The sequence below is a fragment of the Acomys minous genome (genome assembly GCF_964271855.1).
Source record: "Acomys minous genome assembly, chromosome: 16".
Taxonomy (NCBI): domain Eukaryota; kingdom Metazoa; phylum Chordata; class Mammalia; order Rodentia; family Muridae; genus Acomys; species Acomys minous.
Window position 1 is genome coordinate 62,315,146 of NC_140498.1, and position 8,450 is coordinate 62,323,595.

The following is an 8,450-nucleotide window of genomic DNA, read 5'->3' on the forward strand; positions in this document are numbered from 1 at the left end:
TGACCTCATACCAGGGTCACAGGGCTTGCAGGACTCGGGCCATGAGTCAGGCAGGTGACAAGGGAAGGGCAGTGTGGGATAGGGCTTGAGACAGGATGGAATACAGTGAGTCCTGAGGAGAGGATCACAGATCACAGGATAATGAATCCCTCACACTCCAATAAGCCTTAGGATTGCAGAGATAACTCCCTAGATCCCATCAACCAAAGGAGCCACCAGCAACACACAGGTACTGGTGCTTCTTCTGTCCCCATCGCATGGATTGATGTCCCCATTGCCACGTGGTACTGAGATGGGACAGGGAACCATGTTCTCACTGGGGAAGCTGAGACACTGCGTCCCGGTCAAGGTGTGCTGAGTCAGGCGTCTCTGAGATTGCCTCAGTTTCTTTCACTCTGCCACAATGTACAAATCCCAACTTGCAGACCCTGAGGCCCAGAAGGGCCTGGTTCAGTGGCTTGAACTTGTAAAAAGGGGTTCGTGGGAACGAGAGGCACTTCTGTACAGGCTCTTTAAATCAAACAGTATGGTCAGACCACAGCAGACCAGTTGCTGGGAGGGCTGCATCCCCTGATGGGAGGAACTGACATCATCAAGCTCCGGTCACTACTGTTGAGACATAAGTGCGCCCCACAGAACTAGCATCAAATCCAAAGCTGATTCTGAGGTTGGTCACAGTGTGGGATTCTAAGGACTCAGGCTTTGGAGCAAGACTAGGAACTGAGTCCGAGCAACATTTGCTTTGGTAGTGAACCCCTAAAGCTTGTGTGGAGTGATGGCAAAGTGTATGGTTAAAATCACCCCAGGGAAAGCAGGGTGTCCCGAGCGTCTCTGAAGCCAAGGGTCTCCGGTGTTCCTCTTCTGCCCAGGTCTCTACCATCCCACTAGGAACATTGCAGTTCCCACAGTTTCAAAATGAGGTCAAGAAAGACAGAAAAAACCCAGAGGCTGGGTGGCCTAATGAGGGCTTACTCAGGATTATTGTCTAATTCCCCGAACAGCCCTGCCGTTACCGGTCCTTTTGGCAGTACAGGTGAGGAAAATGTAGGTTCGAGGAGGACATCCAAGCCTACACAGCCCCAACCTCAGGTGCCTTTCCTTAGTATCAGTCACTTCTCAATGTGACAAGCTGCCTTTCTCTGAGACCTCCTCACTTTCTCCTTTCCATCGTAGGCCCAGCTGTAAAATAGAAGGTTCCAGCTCCCAGTTCCCAGCATCAGTGGAGACCTGCACCTGGACCCCAAGCCATCCCACCTGCTAGGGGTCTTCTCTCCTTTTTCCTTCCCTGGCTGTTGTAGAGCCCTCCCAGAACTCAAGTGTATTTCCCCTAAGTTTTATTTTTTTTCTTTTACCCCCAAATTCTGGTAAAATTAAGAGATTTTAATTATGATGTTTTGGGTCCATTTTACAACTAAACCCTCTCAGCAGTTTTTCTAGGATGTTTTTGCAGGATTTGAGAGGCTTCTAAATGAACGTCTCATTCTATTTTTTTAAAGGCCTTGGCCCCTTCCAACCCACAGAACTAGCCTTCCTGCCAAGAATAAACAAGTCCTAACTCTGCAGACTCTTGCAGAACTAGGAATCTAGGCTCCAGGGCACAGCAGCCTGTGCCACAGCAGAATCCTCCACCCCAGGGTCTGTTTTCCACTGCGTCCCTTCTCAGTCCAATGGCCGCTCCTGGTATCACCTGGGTCAGGCTTGTTCTATCGCCCTCTAATGGTTGACCCTTGCACCCATCATCCCTGTGTGACCCTCAGCCAGGTGTTGTGGAGTTTGAGACCACCATGGAATGACTGCCAGACAAAACTTCTTTTAAATTAAAAGATTAAAAAAAAACAAGTTGTTTATAGAAACATTTACCCAACAGCCTCCGGTTGCCAGTCTGAGAGCTGCTGCCAAAGGGGAAGACAGAGCCGGAGCTTTAAAAAGCACAAACAATAATGTCTCAACTCTCGGTATTTCTTTGTTTTGTGAGGCAATGTCATGGGTTTTTGTTTGTTTGTTTGTTTTCTAAGCAAAAAGAAGTTAAGTGAGATTACAGGAGCAGAATGAGCATCTGCTCCTGTTAACATTTTAGGATAACAATTACACAACAATGGGAATGGGGAAATCCATGTCCTGTGCGGCCAGGAGAAGGTGAACCTGGCAGTCCTGGGAGCTCCTGACAGAACCCTCACTAGTCAGTAGCCCTGAAGTCTCTAGTTGAGCATCGGCTCAATGTCTCCATGTTTGATGGGTTAAGTATATGGAGCCTTAAGCGTATGGTATCTACAGCAATTGGCCCGCACTGTCAGGTTGTAAAGGTTGAGCAATACATGATTTCATGGTGTGTGTGTGGGGCGGTGCACTGTGTGATTTCTCTACCCAATGACTCAACAAGATGTAACGTTCCTAGTCTGGGAAGGGTTTTGCTTTGTTTTGTTTGGCTTGGTTTGATAGCATATGATGACTGGTTAAGGTAATCTCTCCCCTATTACAGAGTCACCCTGTTTAAACAACTTTCATATGTGTGTGTATTTCAAGATGCTGCAGAATGCCAAGTATCCATATAGCTTTTTGACTTCCCTGTCTTGATCAACCTCACCAAGTGATTCCTCCCAAACCTGTCCTCATTCACCCCGAGTCACCCACAGAGTCCCCTATATGTCCCCTTTCTAAGGAATCCCCTCTTCTTAACCTATCCTCTCTGTGGTCTGTGGATTGTGGATTGATTATCATTTACCTATAGCTAATACCCATTTATAAGTCAATGCATATCATATTCCTGTTTGTGGGTCATGGCTCGATCACTTAGGGTGATTTTGTTCAAGCTACATCTATTTTCTTGTAAGTTTCATGATAGCATTAAAAAAAAAAACAACTAAGTAATTCTCCACTTTGTAAATGCTCCACATTTACCGTTTCTTCACTTCAGAGAAATCTAGCTTTTTAAATTTTTCTTTTCAGTAGAAGTAAAGTCACTATGAACATTGGTGAGCAAGTGTCCTTACGGTTTAACTGGGTCTTGAAGTATATCAATTCCCAGTTTTCTGACGAACTACAATATTGATTTCCATAGTGGCTGTAATACTTTGCCCTCTCACCAGCAATGGAAGAGTATTCTCCTTTCTCCCCATTTTTGCCAGCATGAGCTGTCCCTTGCACTGTTGAGCTTAGTTATTCTGATATATGTAAAATTACGTATCTGAGTTGTTTTTGTTACATCTCTGAGGTGGCTAAGGATGTAATAATTTCTTTCAGTGTTTCTCATCCATTTGAGATTCCTCTGACGAGAATTCTCTGTTTACATTTGTCCCACATTTTTAAACTTAAAATTTTGTTCTCCAAACATCTAGTTTCTTGAGTTCTTTATAAAATTCATATGCTTGGCCTATATCTACTGTGGAGTTAGTAAATTTCGTTTCCCATTCCTTAAACTGTCTCTTTGTCCAAAAGACTGTGTTTGTTTGTTTGTTTGTTTGTTTGTTTGTTTGTCTTACAGGACCTTTTCAGGTTCACGAGGACCCATTTATTTATTGTCGGATGCACTATTGGCATTCTAGTCACAAGGTTGTCTCCTATGTCAGTACATTCAGTGCTGTTCCCCACTTTCTTTTCAGTCAGGTTCAGGGTGTCTGGTTTTATTTTGAGGTCTTTGATCCATTTGGACACAAGTTTTGTGCAGGGTGATTGATATGGATCTCTTTGTACTCTTCTACATGCAGAGATACAGTTCAACCAGCATCATTTGTTGAAGGTGCTGTGTTTTTCTCATTGTGTATTTCTGGATTCCTTATTAAAAATCAGGCATCCAAGTGTGGGTGGAATTGTGTTTGGGTATCCAGTTTCACTCCACTGATCGAAGTGTCCATTATTATGTCAATATCATGCAGTTCTCTTATTTTTCGGGATTGTTTTTGCCATCCTGGCTTTTTGTTATTCCAGGTTAGATGGGAGTTGTTCTTTCAACATTTGTAAACAGTTTTTAAAAAAAGAATTGTTATGGGGATTACGTTGAATCTGTGGATTAATAGTGGTAGGATGGTTGTGTTCACTGTTAATCCTCCTGTCCATGAGTATGAGAAGGCTATACATCTTCTGAAATATCTTCAATTTCTTTTTCAATTCTTGAACTTTTTTTATTTATCATACGACTTTTTCTTGCTTTTTTTTATAGGCAGGCTACTGATTTTCTTGAATTAATCTTGGATCCATCCACTTTCCTGAAAATATTTATCAGCTGTAAGAGTTTGGTAGTGGATTTTTTTTTGCTAACTTATATATACTATAATATCATCTGCTAATTAGGATACTTTGAGTTCTTCCTTTCCAAATTATATCCCTTTTATCTCTCTCAGTTGTCTTACTGCTCTAGCTGGAACATCAAGTACTATATTGAATAGAAATGGAAAAAGTGGACAGACATGTCTTTTTTTAGGTTTTAGTGGAATTGCTTTGAGTTTCTCTTCATTTAATTTCCTGTTGTTTATAAATTTGCTGTAAATTGTGTTTAGTAATGTCCCTTGCATTTGTAATATCTTTAAGACTTTTATCAAGAATGGCATTAGATTTTTGTCAAAGACTTGGTTGCTGTCTATTGAGATGATCCTGTGGCTTTACTCTGTTAGTTTATTTATATGGTAGATTACAATTACTGATTTTTCTATGATGAGCCATCCCTGCATCACTGGGATGCAACCTCAAACATTGTGGGGGATCATTTTGTTATGTTTTTTGATTCAGTTGGCAGTTATTTTATTGAGTGTTTTTGCATCGATGTTCATGAGAGAAATTGGAATATAAATCTTGTTCTTATGCATTAAGTATCAGGGTAACTGTGGATTTGTAAAAAAATTGGGTAATGTTCCTTCTGTTTCTGTTTTGTAAACTACTTGGAGCAGTATTAGCATTGTCTTCCTTGAAAGTCTGTTTGAAATATGCACTAAAAGCATCTAGTCCTGTGTTTTTTTGATTGGGAGTCTTGTAATGAATTTTTTTTATGTAACTAGGAGTTAGAGGTATACTTAAATTGTTTATTTGGTCTGGATTTAACTTTGGTAATTGGTACCTATCAAGAAAATTATGCTGGGTGGTGATGGTGCATGCCTTTGATTCCAGCACTGAGGAGGCAGAGGCAGGTGGATCCCTGTGAGTTCAAGGCCAGCCTGGTCTACAAAGTGAGTCCAGGATAGCCAAGGCTAAACAGAGAAACTCTGTCTTGAAAAACAAACAAAAAAAATCATTTCTTTTAGATTTTTCAATTTGGTGGAGTACAGATTTTAAAAGTATGTCCTTATAATTCTCAAGATTTCCTCATTTTCTGTTGTTATGTCTCCCTTTTCATTTCTGATTTTTAAAAAAGTTTTGAATATTCTTTGTCTTTTAGTTAGTTTGGATAAGAGTTTGTCTATTTTGTTGACTTTTCTAAAATAAACAACTCTGTTCCGTTCTTTGTATTGTTCTCCTTGTTTTGATTTTATTTATTTCAGCCCTTACGTCAATAGTTTCTTGCTGTCTACTCCTTTCAGGCATGCCTATTTCTTTTTGTTCTAGGGCTTTCACATGAACTGTTAAGTTCCTAGCATGAGATCGCTCTAATTTCCTTTTAACTTATGTACTTAGTGCAATCAACTCTCCTTATGTCACCACTTTCATTGTCCTATAGGTTTACATGTGTTGTGTATGCATTTTCGTTCCATTCCACAAGGTCTTTAATTAAATTTTTTATTTGTTCCTTGACCCATTTTCATTCTTCAGAGAGTTACTCAGTTTCCATAAGTCTGTAAGATTTTGTTTCTTTATGGTGTTTATGTTGTGCAGCTTTAACCCACAGCGGTTTGATAAAATGCAGGGGTTGTTTCAGTTTTCATCTGTCTGTCGAGGCTTTCACTGTGTTTGAGTATGTCATCCGTTTTAAAGAAAGTTCCATTAGCTGTTGAGAAGATGCTGGATGGGGTATGGGAATGTTCTCTTTCTAAGGATTGTGGACACTGTCAGGATTTTAGGGTACACAGTGTCATCTGCTGTTCTTTCAGGACCTAGAAGATCAGAGTGTGAGGGTGATGCAGACAGAGGAAGTCCAGGTCATAGGATTTCAGTGGAAAACAAATGCCATGAAAACTAAACTAGAGGTCATTTATGTGATATTTTAGCCCCAAATCTTACATATTCTGCCCAAGCCCTGAGGAACTGAGTAAGGCAGAATAAAAAAAATAATGTACCGCCGTGCACAAAACTCAAGTCCAAGTGGATTAAAGACCTCAACTTAAAACCAGAGACATTAATTCAGTTAGAGGAAAATGTGGGGAAGAGCCTGGGACACGTAGGCACAGGAAACAACTTCCTGAACAGTACACCAACAGCCCAGCCTTAATATCAACAATTAATAAATGGGACCTCATGAGGCTGAGAAGCTTCTGTAAGGCAGGTGACACTGTCAAGAGAACAAAGCGACAGCCTACAGACTGGGAAAAGATCTTCACCAACCCTTCATCTGACAAAGGTCTAATATCCAAAATATATAAAGAACTCAAGAAATTAAACACCACAAAACCAAATAACCCAATTGCGAAATGGGGCTTGGAACTTAACAGAGAATTCTCAACAGAGGAATATCAAATGGCTGAGAAACACTTAAATGCTCATCCTTGTTAGTCATCAGAGAAATGCAAATCAAAATGACACTGAGATTCCACCTTACACCCATCAGAATGGCTAAGATCAAAAACTCAAATGTCACTACATGTTGGCGAGGATGTGGAGAGAGAGGAACACTCCTTCATTGCTGGTGGGAATGCAAACTAGTACAACCACTTTGGAAAGCTATCTGGAGCTTTCTCAGAAAAATGGGAATAGGGCTTCCTCAAGACCCAGCTATCCCACTCCTTGGAATATACCCAGAAAATGCCCTAACACACAACAGGGACATATGCTCAACCATGTTCATAGCTGCTTTATACATAATAGCCAGAACATGGAAACAGCCTAAGTGTCCCTCAGTAGAAGAATGGACTAAGAAACTGTGGTACATTTACACTATGGAGTACTACTCAGCTATTAAAAACAAGGAATTCCCGAAATTTGTGGACAAATGGATTGATCTAGAAATTATCATAATGAGTGAGTTCACCCAGAAGCAAAAAGAGACAAACGGTATATACTCACTTATATCAAAACACTAGTCCAAGGGATACGTCCCATGAAAAACTTTACTTACCAAGAAAGTGGGACAGAGGAGAGGACATCCTATTGAGACTGTAGGCAAGAGTAGCATGGAAGAATGGGAAAATAGTAGGATCCACAGGGTCCTGGAAACCTACAATAAGAACTTTATGACAGGCAGATCTGGGTCCTGGGGTCCTCCTCAAACTAAGGCACCAGCCAAGGAGAATATAGGCAGTAAACTTCGAACCTCTACAAAGACCTAGCCGACGAACATGATATTCTCCATTGAGTGGAGAGTGAGATCTGACTCTCACAGGAAATCTGGTGCCCCTTTCTGACCACGTCCCCTGGATGGGGAGGCCTGGTGGCACTCAGAGGAAGGATAGCAAGTTACCAAGAAGAGACTCGATATTCTAAGAGCATATATAGGGGGAGGAGGTCTCCCTCAATCACAGACATAGGGGAGGGGAGAAGGGGGGAAGTGGGAGAGAGGGAAGAATGGGAGGAAACAGGGGAAGGGCTAACAATCGAGATGTAATATGAACAAATTAATAAAAAATAAAAAATAATTAAGAAAAGAGAAAAAAATAATGTGCTGATTTTATAAGATGGAATGTTGAATCTGTTGAATGCCACATTCAGGACCACAGCGAAAGAAAGTGACAAGTGCAGCACAAACAAATGCAAAGTCTGAGGTTCGTAGAGAGAGAGAAAAAAACAGCACTAGGTAGTCTTAAATGGCAGTCAAGTGCTGAATGTGAGGCAGGAATTTTCTTTTTTTTTACTTTAAAAAAATTTTTTTATTAATTTATTCTTGTTACATCTCAATGGTTATCCCATCCCTTGTATCCCCCCATTTTCCCCTTATTCCCTTCCCCTATGACTGTTCCTGAGGGGGACCTCCTCCCCCTGTATATACTCATAGGGTATCAAGTCTCTTCTTGGTAACCTGCTATCCTTCCTCTGAGTGCCACCAGGTCTCCCCCTCCAGGGGACATGGTCAAATATGAGGCACCAGCGTTTGTGTGAAAGTCAGACCCCACTCTCCACTCAACTGTGGAGAATGTTCTGTCCATTGGCTAGATCTGGGTAGAGGTTTAAAGTTTACTGCCTGTATTGTCCTTGGCTGGTGCCGTAGTTTGAGTGGGACGCCTGGGCCCAAGTCTGCCTTTCATAATGTTCTACTTGTAGGTTTCTAGGACCCTCTGGATCCTTCCACTTTGCTGTTCTCCCATGCTTCTCTCATCTAGAGTCCCAATAGAATGTCCTCCCCTCTGTCCCAGTTTCCTGGTAAGTGAAGGCTTTCA

At 41.4% G+C, this 8,450-nt stretch overlaps 2 protein-coding genes across 2 annotated transcripts in view; one reads left to right on the top strand and one right to left on the bottom strand.

The window, feature by feature from the left end:
- LOC311587537 (uncharacterized protein) overlaps positions 1 to 8,450 on the top strand; it is a 494,998-nt gene that overhangs the window by 178,889 nt on the left and 307,659 nt on the right. The window lies entirely within an intron of this gene.
- LOC311587533 (uncharacterized protein) overlaps positions 1 to 8,450 on the bottom strand; it is a 428,822-nt gene that overhangs the window by 75,259 nt on the left and 345,113 nt on the right. The gene's annotated exons all lie outside the window — the stretch shown is intronic.